Source organism: Zonotrichia albicollis, chromosome 5 (assembly GCF_047830755.1).
Source record: "Zonotrichia albicollis isolate bZonAlb1 chromosome 5, bZonAlb1.hap1, whole genome shotgun sequence".
NCBI classification, from domain to species: domain Eukaryota; kingdom Metazoa; phylum Chordata; class Aves; order Passeriformes; family Passerellidae; genus Zonotrichia; species Zonotrichia albicollis.
In genome coordinates this window covers 12812749-12824756 of record NC_133823.1, presented here as the reverse complement: position 1 = coordinate 12824756, position 12008 = coordinate 12812749, and the positions used below count along the sequence as shown (strand labels likewise).

The 12008-nt window shown below is 43.7% G+C and overlaps 1 protein-coding gene across 3 annotated transcripts in view; it reads left to right on the top strand.

The window, feature by feature from the left end:
• The first annotated feature begins 1182 nt into the window (after positions 1-1182).
• The window catches only part of SMAD1 (SMAD family member 1), a 43925-nt gene continuing 33099 nt past the window's right edge, over positions 1183-12008 (top strand). Inside the window, exon 1 of one of the 3 annotated variants that reach the window (XM_074540810.1) lies at positions 1183-1322. The gene's annotated coding sequence lies outside the window, so the exon portion shown is untranslated. Of the gene's footprint in view, positions 1323-1354; positions 1566-12008 lie in introns of those variants that run through there. The other 2 variants (XM_074540812.1, XM_074540811.1) reach the window with 2 other exon arrangements.

The following is a 12008-nucleotide window of genomic DNA, read 5'->3' as shown; positions in this document are numbered from 1 at the left end:
ATTTATGTGGTATTTATGTGGCAAAGAAATTGATTAATTTTAAGTTATGAAGTTAGAAAGAAGTGCTGATACCCTCACAGGCATAGACCTGGGTATTTTTTACTGCTGCTCCTTCTGTGACCTTGGTCAAGCCATTCCAGTTCTGTATCTTCAGACTCACAATGCACCTGGGTGGGGAGGACAGCTGTTCATCTGGTAAAACTCTCAGAGCCTTAAGTCCTCCAGGCCTCAGTGTTGCTGGATTTTAAAATTAGTTTAAAGTCACACCAGAACTGCCTATATATGTGAAAATTTATTGGCCTAAGTATAGGGATATAATTATGCATATAGGTGTATCAGAATATTTTGCCACGTAGGAACATCTTGCACTTGTTGCTTCAAATCTCCTTCCAGGAACGAAGACTGGGTAAAAGCCAAAGTGTTTGTTAAAGAATCATTTTCAGTTCAGTCTTGCTTGCGCAACACTTACCTGCCTACTGCACAGATCCTGCGAGCAGGCAGGACAGGATCGCCGTTCCACACGCGGGCTCCAAACTTTCAGCCAGTTCCACTCTGGAGCTGACACTTGCAGCTCCAAATGGAGTTCTGGTCAGAGGGACAGCGGCGTGAGGCTTCATCACTGCGGCTCTGGCTGCACAAGCAGCCTCACACACTGCAATGGCTTTACTCGAGTGAGTGAGGACTAAGTGCAGCAACACCTACGGGCAGGAGGATGTCCACGTGTAAAACACCCGGGGCTAGAGAGTGCTCTGTCATTGGCGGCTATTACGGCAATTACTTCAGTATTAACACGAGACCAAGTCAAGGCTGAATCACCTGTGGCAAGCGGCAGGACATAATCCTGTTCCATCAGGAATTTACTTTAACTCCAAGTCCGACAGCATCTGCCGCTGTCCCCGAAGCTCCGCTGCCGGAGCTCCCCAGCCGCTCCGGCGGGGCAGGAACGCCTTTTGAGCCGCACTAAGGGTGTCGGAGGGGGCTCACCCCCGGGCCGGGGCTCGGGCTCTGGCTTAGGGCACACAGCAGCCGAGCCGGGCCGTGCCGGGCTGGGCCGTGCCGTGCCGGGGCCGCTCTCCGGCGGCGGGCGCAGCGCTCCCAGCGGGACCCGGCGGAGCGGCGGCGGGGGCGGGAATTTGGGGAGGATCCCTGGCCGGGCCGGTGCGTGTGTGTGTGCGAGTGTGTGTGTGTGTGTGTGTGCGAGTGTGCCGGTGAGCGGCGCGGGGCGGCTCCGGCCGCCTGACGCCAGCCGGGCCACATCCATCCCGATCCCGATCGCGGCGCGGAGGAGCTGCCAGTGGCCGCCCGTCACCGCCCGCCAGCTGGTAACAACTTCGCGTCCCCCGCGCCTCTCCCCGCTCGCTGCCCCCGGGGCCGGGCGGCTGTGCCCGCGCATCCTCCTCCTCCTCCTGCTGTTCCTCCTCCTCCTCCCGCTCCTCGCCCGGCGCTGCCCGGCGGTCCCGGCGGCGGGAGCGGCTCCGGGCAGCGCTGCGCTCCCGCTCTCCTCCCGGCATGATGGCGTCCCTGCGGCGGCCCGGCGGGCACCGCTCCCGGCTCCAACTTGGTGGGTAGGTGCCGTGCGGGCCCGGCGGGCGGAGAGCCCTTCCCTGCCGGGATCCGCCGTCCTGCGGCTCCTCCCCGGCCCCGGCCCCAGCGTGGCCCGCGGGGACGCGGCGGAGCCCCGGCGGCCGGGCAGGGGCCGCCTTTGTGTGTGCGGGAACAGCCCTTCGCCTCCCGCCTCGGCCCGGCCGCGTCCCTCTCCCTCTAATTTATCTGCTTGCTTCTTTTTTCCCCCTTCCTTTCTTTCCGCAGCCCCTTCCCCTCCTGGGTTTTTTTTTTTTTTTCTTCCTCCCCTCCCCTTCTTTCTTCTTTAATGACAAATCTGTGCTTAGAGGTCAAGGAAAGTTCACTTTCTTTTTTTCTTTTCCCTGTTAGAGGGTTTGGATGCTTGAGATTTTCCCCCTCTTCGGTATAGTTGCTTCATATACTCGTACAGCCAAATAATCTTATCCTGAATATAGATCTTTAAAGCTTATTAAAATTTACTGGCGTGGAAATATTCAGTCATGCGTTCGAAGCGATCTGGGCCAAATGCTGACTTTTTTTTTTTTTAATATAAACTGAAGTCAGAGCGAGTTCTGACCGAGGCAGGGTTGCTGTGATTGCTCTTTTGTTAGTAGATGATTCTGAAGAAGGTACGTGGTCCGACCTTACAGTTTGCTTTTACAGTATCTGGATAACAACAGCTTATTCTGAAAATTAATCGTTATTTTGGTGTCTTTTAGGATAACATGATGCTCACTGCATGTCTGCAGTTTTATTTGGGGAAGTATTTTCAACAGAGGTTAATAAAAACAGTATTGTTAGAGCCAGATGGGGAGGAGTAAAAGTAGATGTGTATTTCAGATACAGGCAAATGGAAAAGCTCATTGCCTGAAACATGTCAGTGTTTAATGGATGTCAGTGTCCAAAGATACTGCACCTTAAAACTAACAGGCTTCTTAGGAAAGAGCTGTCATAGCTGATAGTTTGAATCTGTTTTGGACACAGAGGGGAAGTCAGAAAAAGAAAAATTGTTTAAAGTTTTTTCTTCTGATAGTTATATGTATTTTTAAGCAGCATTGAGGATTAAGAATTAAAACTGTAGCTTACCCAGCCCATGGAGAACACTTTTCTTTGCAGGTGTGTGTCTGTAATTCTTCATGTAGCTGACTGCATGCACCTTGTCATGTCAAACAATAGGAGCAAATCATCTGAGGGAACCTAAGTTTGGCTTTTTTTTTTCTTTTACTTGTGAGTAATGACTTGGCTGAATTATGGGATCTGAGTTTTTTATTTTAATTTCCCCCTTAAACCAGAGAGCAGTGCTGTGAAGCTTTTTCAAGGTTCTCGTTGGATTGTAGTGCAGGTTTTGAGTGCTCACTTCTCTGTTGTGCCTGGAACAACATCAGTGTGAAAATGAGAGCGATCTGGCCCTTTTTGGAGTCCTTGCTGTGGTCTTAGGGCTGAAGTCTTGTAATTTACTTCAGACTGTAAGTAGGCACTTGAGAGAAATTTCCCTTGATTTGGGTGATCCAGAAGGCTTCCACAGCTATGAGAAATGATCAGTTCAAGGCATGATCAGGTTACCCTAAGGGTAGGGATTTGTCCTTGCATCTGTTTTGACCCCATTACCATTGGGTATGTAATCAAATACATTTTTTTCCTCCTCTGTTCTGTTCAACTTGCTTTTTTGTGTACTCTTGAAGATGTGACCATCTGATACATTTGAGAGAAGTGACTGAGTAAACAGATGGAGATCTTTCTGTTTTCATATAAATAGTAACTATCAAATCAAATATTTGAAAACTGGTGAATTTGGTGTTTGCTTTTCCTCTGTAGTTTGAAAACAGAAGTAAAGAGTTGAACGTGAAGAAAAACAATACAAAGGTTAATAAAAGTGCTACATGTGTTTCTGAGTACTGGGAAATTATTCAAATGGTACCATGATTTTGTTTTCTTGCTATAAAGATTTAAATTTTAAAAATAAAGGGGTTATGACTGTTTTGGTTTGGGTTTTTTTATATTAAAGCATGAATGCTTTATTATATATTGCTAGTATTCTGCTCTGTGCAGCCTAAGCTGTGTGTGTAAAATATCATTTGAGTAGTCTTACAGGCCTAATGGAGGCATCATCTCAGCTTTATAAATAATGTAAGTTGTGTATAATGTGGAGTCCCCAGAGACTGCAGAGAAAGCATCATTACCAGCCTTTTCAACCTGCTGGAGATCTTAAATTGATTTACAGCACTGAACTGGTGCAAAATGATACATCAGGATGACACAGGGTCAACCTGTAAAAGTCTATGATGTGAGCCTGTTAGTTCAGTCATCATAATTAAAGCATATTATGAGGGCAGGGAAGCAAGTGTCTGTGACATGTCCCATTGTGCTCAGATAGGGCTGCTTTAAGAATCTGATAAAGAGAGCACCGTGTGTATTATTGAAGTTATGCAAAGAGAAGTTGGAATTAAAGTTGGTGGCCTGTGAAGAGTAAAAACTGAACCAATCTAGGTTGGATCTCAGCCCCTTCCTTGCAGTGTTTAGGAGCTGAAATAGATGAAGGCACATGCAGCTATGGGATGGATGAGTGGGGAAGTGGTTGTGAGTGAATCTCTGAAATTTATACATCCTTTTTTTAAAGCATCAGTTAGACTTTACCTGCAGACTGTGCTATCAGATAGCAAAGGAACAAACAGGCAAACAGGCCAAATGTTTGGATTTTTTCCTCCTAGTATTTCTATCCTACTGAAGTTTGTACCTGCCTGTTGAAACATTCCTGCAGATCTGAATTCTTGTATAAGACAGAGCATTTTAGTCATTTCTTGAAATATATGGCCAAAGTTCTAGAACAGAGACTATAATTTTGAATATGAGATGGCATAGGTCACTTTTCTTGGTGAAGACAACTGAGGCTTCAGATTTGTGTTTTCCTCTAACAGCCCTAGAAAATAGCATGCTTCAGGTAGTAAAATGTTTGCTAAGTACTCAGCATCTTAGGTCTTGCTGTTTCTGCTGCTAAAATGACTCTGATATGTTTGGGGAAAAGTCCTGTGAAAACAATTTTTTTCTTCTTTCTGTTAGTCTGTGCTGCTTGGGGATTTAGGAGTTTTGCATTTGTTAGTGTTTAAACCAGCTCCTCATACCTGAAGTGGTGTGAGTTTTTATTCTCCTGAGGTTCTCCCAGCCCAGAAAGAAACATACCTTATTTTTAGTCATAAATATAAGTAAAAAAATAATTTTGGGGCATGCAAGTGGAGCAGACAAAATAAATGGTCACTAGTGGTGACCATTTATTAGTCTCCAGGTTCAGCTGCACCTCTAGCTAAGGTGCTTTTTGAGTGGCAGATAAAAGAGTTAAAGCTCACTTTGGAGTGCAGTGGCTTTTTAAACATGGATGTGGAGCTGTCTTCTGCTGTGTCAGTGCAGATGAAGAAACTACAATATTGGAGAGTGAGCCATAAAATCTGTGAGAATGATAGTCAGATTGCACAAATTGCTTTATGGTCTATGAAGTGATCTTACCAATGTGTGGGGCTTTTTTTTTGTTGGTTTTGTTTCTGGTTATTTTTTTAATTTCTGGTTTAGGTTTTCATGACAAACTCACTCAGTTTTGCTTTCAGAGTGGGGAAAGATCTATTCTGCCGATGAAAACTTCACTGTTTTTCCCTTTAGTAAGAGCAGACTAATGTTCGTCCACTGGCCTTTCTTCTGTGCATAGTAAAAAACTGAATGCATACCAGTCCTAATAATTAAAAGATGATATGCAGTTCCTAGAAGTTTTCCTTTGAAATGTACTGAGTGGAAAATTCGAGTTTAAAATACAAACCCCAGCTTGGCAAGCAAGGTTTGAAATGCTGGTGTCTTACAGGGTCATCTACACAGGCATCTTGCAATTCTCAAGCTGTAGAACAGCACAGAGAAATTTTATATTAGAATGGAAGGTTTTGTTTGGGGTGGGAAGGAAGTTATTGTGAATTGATATTTTTAAAGTTTTAGTGTTGCATCCTCGAAGTCTGGGGTATAACTATTTCCATTAGAATGTTGCTACTCTTCAAGATTTGAAATAACCAGAGAAAGTGTTCAATTTGGCCTTCTGTGGAGGGCTTTACAGAGATGGATTCAGGGGTGAGGACACCCTTGGCTAATGGCTGCCACAAGGATCCCTGTCCTTCTCCTCAGCCAAATGGCAATTTGCATTACAGAAGCTTTTCCAGTTGCTGTGTATTTGAGCGGGGGATGCCCCACGAGATGGAGAAGGCAGATGTTTCATAAGTATGCTGATTTCTAGGAATGAAACCATTTTCTAGAATGACTCCAGATCATACAGGTTTCTCTCCCTGCATCCATTTGTCACCTGCATGTGCTGGCCCTGGAAGTTCCTCCCAGTTTAATGGGAACAAAGGTTGAGCACAGTCCTCCTGATTAACTGTGTGAAGTCAAGTGTTCCATGTGTGAAACTCCAAACTCCGCTGAGCTGTGGGGATGGATCCGTCTGTGTTACTTTTTTATTTTGGGAAAGGTGGAAGGATGTGTGGGGAACTGTGGCCGTGGGATTGCTCTGGTGGAAGGGTTGTGGGGCTGTAGTGCCACACAGCAGCTGGGTTGAGCTGTCAGTAGATCCCAAAGGGTTTTCTGCAAGCAGGGATTGCTTGGCTCAGTTGTACTCTTATGGTGACTGCTCTCTTGGGAGACTGTGTAGAAGCTGAGTTTAGATCAAGAGTTGAAGCTTTTTTCTTCCTGTCTCTAGACTTCCCAGTGTAGGGAAGCTGACCAGTAGAGCTGTCCTGGACACTTGCACAGTTTGATTGTTCTAACATAATTCTGTAATTGTTCTGGACTACGTCACTTTTATTCCAATGTGTGTTATCCGCTTGGGAGAGTGATATTAGAACAGATGTCACCAGTCTCTCCTATTTGGTTCTTCCTCATCCTTTCTCCAGCACGCACAGGCAAAGTCTAGAGTAGAAGGAGAAAAACAAATTATTTTTAAACATGTCTTTTTATAAGTCATTATATTTAGGCACTGTTCAAAGCAGTATCATCCAAACCCAACTATTATGTTGAGTTGGCATGTAAGCAAATGATTAATGTGGTTCACCAGTGATTTCTGAAGTGTTATTTCATGTTTCTGTACTTATAAAGGGAACACTCTTCCCAACATGGCAGCAGATGAGACTGTCTAAGCCAGTGTAGACAGTCTGAATTATAGCACTTAATGGTATTCAGAAGTATATCACTTGTTGCATGTTTTTGTCATTAAAACTACTAAAATGCCAATCCACATCAAAGTGTTCTATGGACTATCTATCCAATATTGGGTAACTTGAAAATAATATACCTATTAAAAATTTTTGTAGTGCTGAAGTGATTATAGACAGAATCATGAGAGTTTTCACTGTCTTCTTGTGTCTTTCCCCAGCAGGAGTGTAAGAATCTCATCTGCCCTCCAGTTTTGACTGATGGACTTGCTTCCTTCAGTACTTGGTACTTGTTTGAGGGGAAGCTGAAAATATAGATTTCAGCTCAGTACAGATTTCATCCCTGAGTAGAACTTGGATTTCAGAGTTTGCAGCATTACAGAGTTTCTTCTACAGAGGTGGCAAGACTGATGTACATGTTTAAGGGCATATCTAAGTAGATGAAAGCAAAAAAAGCATATGTGCACACACTTGACACTTCTGTAGCAGGATGAGAAGTTTCCCCTGAATTCAGAGAATCTTCTGTGTTCAGATTGATTGGTGCCTGCAGTGACCACAGTTGATGAAACCTCTGCTTGGTTTTCTTTCTCGCTTTGTTCCAACACTGCAAACTGGTATCTCATTCTTCTGTGTTGACATGAAAGATTAAATCACTGAGATATTTTTCTTGTAAATAATTTCAGACTTGTGATTTCAAGCATTTTAAGGCATTGAAAGTAATATCAGCATTGTGTCTGTGTAGCATGTTGAAACCAGGGCATGAGACTCTTCAAGATGTTTTTAGTCTTACAATGGTGTGTATGTAGGATCCTTCTAGTGAATAGGCATGCTGTATGTGTGTGTGCACAAATGAATACCTAAAACAATATCACTGCTGCTGAAAGTTAAATTGTTTGGATCTGATAAAGGTAGGCTACACCTATATATAGTTGAGAAGAGACTGTAAATTTATTGAGGTCTGTGTATGTAATAACTATTTATATATAAATACTTAAATGCTGTTTAAATGCTTCAAATCAGTTTTGATTAAAGATGAAGTAAATAAGTGGGGAATCATGTTGCAACAAATTGTGGCTTCCCCTTAAATGTGTTCCTAAGGGTGATAGGAGGAGGAAACATCTGCTGTTTGGTCAGATGCTGTTAATGAGCTGCATACTTGACTTCATTCTGCCAGTGTATTTCACCTTTGTATCTGTTTGATTTCGTTTGAATATTGATGTGGGAGGAATTAATCAAGTGCCCTTGTTGTCTTGCATGCATCTTACTTTGTAAAGACTTTGATTCAACTGATCTGTTGAGGGAAGAATATGTAGCTTGTAACTGGACATATTTTCTGTGGCAGGGGAGAGAGGGCTCCCAAAATTTTGCCAAGATAAACATGTTCATGTGTGTAAGAGTGAGCGTGGAAGGTGGTGTGGAACTGACATCTCCTGACATCTCCTGCTCTTTCAGTTGATGGTTTAAATCTCTGGGGTGTCCCTGTGATTTATCCAGAATTGTATCCTGAAGAATAGCAAAAATGCATGGATTGCATTTTTTGTTCTCTGTTGTTTTTTAACTCCTTGTCTTTTTCTTTCTAGCCCTCCCAAGATGTTGTAAAACAAACTCTGCTAGTGGTTTGGTAGGACAAAATAGTTGGCAGAACACCCTTGCTCACTGTTGGCTAGTTGTCTTTTTTCCAAGGGTTTCCAAGGTGTCTTACATGAAGCAAGAAATTTACTTTCAAGTTAGGCCACACACCAGCACCTGCTTAGGAGTGGAGATTCTGCTCGCAGCTCCTGAGAAGTTACTAAAACTGGCTCATCAGTAAAACACAATCCTGTTTGATGAAGGATCTTTCTTTTGGTACCTAAATGCTCTGGTGTGAAATTTGACATATTTTTACCACTGTTATGGTTTCTGGGCTGAAATATACTTTGGGGAAGGTGGGTTTGGATTTATTTTAATCTAGGAAGGGCTTTACTTAGGTTAGTAAAACTACAAGATGATTTTTTTTCCTGTTGACTTAATTCCAGGCGTAATGAAATAATCCATCCTGCCTTTGCAGATGGGCAGGGAGACAAACAGGATGTGAACATGGCAGGGCTTAGTCATGGCTGCTCAAGGTATCTGGTGCCTCAGTGATGAGTATGGGATGGGAACCTCTGTAGATCAGAATCTTCCAGTAGCTCACAAGCAGTGAAAAATGGGGTGGAAAAGTGGCTTCTTACCAGGGCTGTATGTGATGCAAGGTGACAGTGATGAGGATTTGTGTTGTAATTGAACAGAGCCATACATGAAGCCAAACTTCAGGGGTACAAGGATGAAAGGAGGAAGAGTGAGGCAATTCAGAAGACTTCTGGATTCTCTAAAGTGGTCAAAACCAGGGAGAAAGCAGCTTTCTTGTGTGTCTGCCTGTGCACAGCCAGCAGAGCTCAGTCCCTACCTCAGTGTAGTAGCCCTTGATGCAATGTTGTAGTTGTGCCAAAGCAAGTGGAGTTCTATCAATTTTCTTGGACCAGTTGCTTTTCTGAAGTGTGGCCGAATTAATTGGCAGGTGGTTGTTTTGGGAGTTTCACAGAATCACAGTATGGTTGAGATTGGAAGGGACCTCTGGAGCTCATCTGGTCCAGCCCCCTGCTCAATCGTGGCCATATAGGTTGCCCAGGACCAAATCTGGATGACTTCTGTTTTTCCAGTTGTGTGACAACTGCTTTATTGTTTTGTCCCAACAAAGAATGTAGTATTTGAAATTTATTTCAACCTCAAAAGACCTGGCAACATGTACATGATGACTTCAGGGATTGCTATATGCATAATGCCATTACACTGCTTAATTTCAAATGGGTGGTAGTATTCCAGGAATCCCAAACACATCTAAAGCATGTGCTTGCTTCCCTGTACAGGGAGGGAAGAGGGAGATGGGAAGGACAGAGACCCAACTTGAGTGGCTTTACTGAGGTCTTACCATGAGTCTCCAACATTCAAGACCAGAATTTCATCTCCCCTCACACAGTCTCTTGTTCTTTGCTCTTGTCAGACACTGTTTTCTTTCTATTACCAAGAAGGTAGGTGGATGGATGGATGGATGGATGGATAGATAGATAGATAGAACGAACATTCCTTGGTTATGTCATCATCTTAGTTCTGCTAATTACCTGGTGAATGCAGTGATGAAGTATACTAATCTGAAAAACGTGAATTTTGACCTTGCTGAATGTCTTGGAAAAGCTGACTTACATATAGGTTGCCATCTTGACTGTTGCAGTTTCCTGTTTTGCATTTTTGCCTGCTGCTGGTTTTACAGTCTGGCATATTTAATAACAGGCCCTTTATTATCCATGCTAGCTAGTGTCAGTGTTAAGTGCTTTCTCTTGGATGTAGTAGCCAAAGGGAAAGTCTTTGTCTTTATTAGCTTAAAACTTAGGCTAATGCAATTATAGTTTCTGTAATGTGTCGTATTATATTTCATGTGGAAAATATTTTATAAATGCTCTTGGGTTAAAGCTCTGCAGTGTGTGGTATTTTTGGATAGATGGATATGAAATTGCTCTTTTTGTTCCCGAGTTTGCTGTGTAGTTACTAGCGCAGAGGGCTCTAGTGTGTGTGGTGTTTTTGGATAGATGGATATGAAATTGCCCTTTTTTCCCCAGCTTTGCTGTAGTTACAGAGCAAAAGGCAGTGGCAGTAGAGGAGGACTGAATTGCTTGCTGGAGTGTTTGGTTATTCAGAACCAGCCAAGGCAGGGCTCCTTCCTCTGGGGATGAGAGCAGGTTTTGCAAATCAGCTGAAGTACTCGTGTCTGAGTGTGAGCTCATCTTTGACCTGGATGTCACTTAAAATTTGAGGGTGGCAGCTCCCTGAGATGGAGAGAACTCTTAAGAGCCGGGTTTCTCTCAGTCCCAGGCATGAATTCCTTTGTGTAAGCTGCCTGGGTGACTTTGGTGCTCTGAGCTGATGCTGCAGAAGGTGTTTTTTGGTTTATGTTGGTTCTGCCAGGTTGGGAGGGTGAACTGACTGTCAGGTAGAGGGGAAGTTTTGGCACAAGGGAGTCAAGGGAAACCTTTTCTCTCTGGGTGGGAGCGAGCCCTTGGGGCTGCTCATTGGCCTGTGGACCTGTGACCTTGCTGGCCCAAGGCAGCTGCTGGAGGTAGCCAGGCTGTGCTGCAGCACTCCCAGATGAAGGCTTCCTTAAAGTGCTTGCCAAGGAAAGGTCTAATTTACAGGATTTTTTTCCCAGATACTTATGTTGGTGGTTAGAGAGACTACTGCCAGCAGTGACATCAGCTACAAAGCCCCAGTGCAGCTGTATTGGCAGAAAAAGGACAGTGATTAATGGTGCAGTATCTTTTATGGGGGGTGAGGGAGGACTGATGGAGAGCAACACTTCAGCAAGCTTTCCTGGTCAAGTGTTGTTTTGCTAGAGTAAACTGCAAGCTGTCTTAGAGATGTTTTTCTAGTTTAATGCAACTGCATGAGCAGAACACATCCAGTGCATGTCCTGTGTGAGACAGGACAAGTGTTTTCCCTCCGGAGGAAAAGAATGTCCAAGTTTAACTTCTTGGTAGTAGAAACTTTATTTTCCTCTTTAGAGGATGAAATAACTTGAAACGATTGGCAAACTGAGTACAGTTAGCAGCATTATCAAGAAATCAGAGAAAAGGCAAATACTAAATCCACTAAAAACCCTTCTGTAAAGGCAGATTGGTGTTACCAGAAATCACTGCCAGTGACGACAGCTGGGACACCTGAAGCTGATCTGTGCTGTGAGCCAGTGCAGTGTTTGTAGCTTTCCTGGGTTCTGCACCACTGCATCAATCACTTTCAAATTTTTGGCTTTCGATCCACTTTTCTCAAAAGAAATTTAGAAAGCATTTGTTTTGGTGCTATATGATAAATGTGTTTAAAAGCCCTTAATCATTTTTGTTACTTGCATCTTTGTAGTAATTTCTTAACTTTAGGGAATTAGACTATCTACAGATTTAAGATACAAACTGTAGGTATTTCCCTAGTAGCAGGAGCTACTACTTTTCCTAGTGCTGGAACAAGGTACTCACTGAATTCCCTTGTAGCCTTCTGCTGTGCTGGGGAGCTCTCCAGAAGATGGGAATCTGACTGTAACATCTTTCTCATTTTTATCTCTGGCTTGGCTAGAGGCTTCTTTGCAGAAAGCATCAGCATAACTGGCATAAATGCTCCAGGCTATTTACTGAAGTTGACTGGATAGCTGTAACCCCAGCTTTGCCCTTCTCCCCACCGGTTTATCAGGAATGACTCTTGCTCATGGTCAGA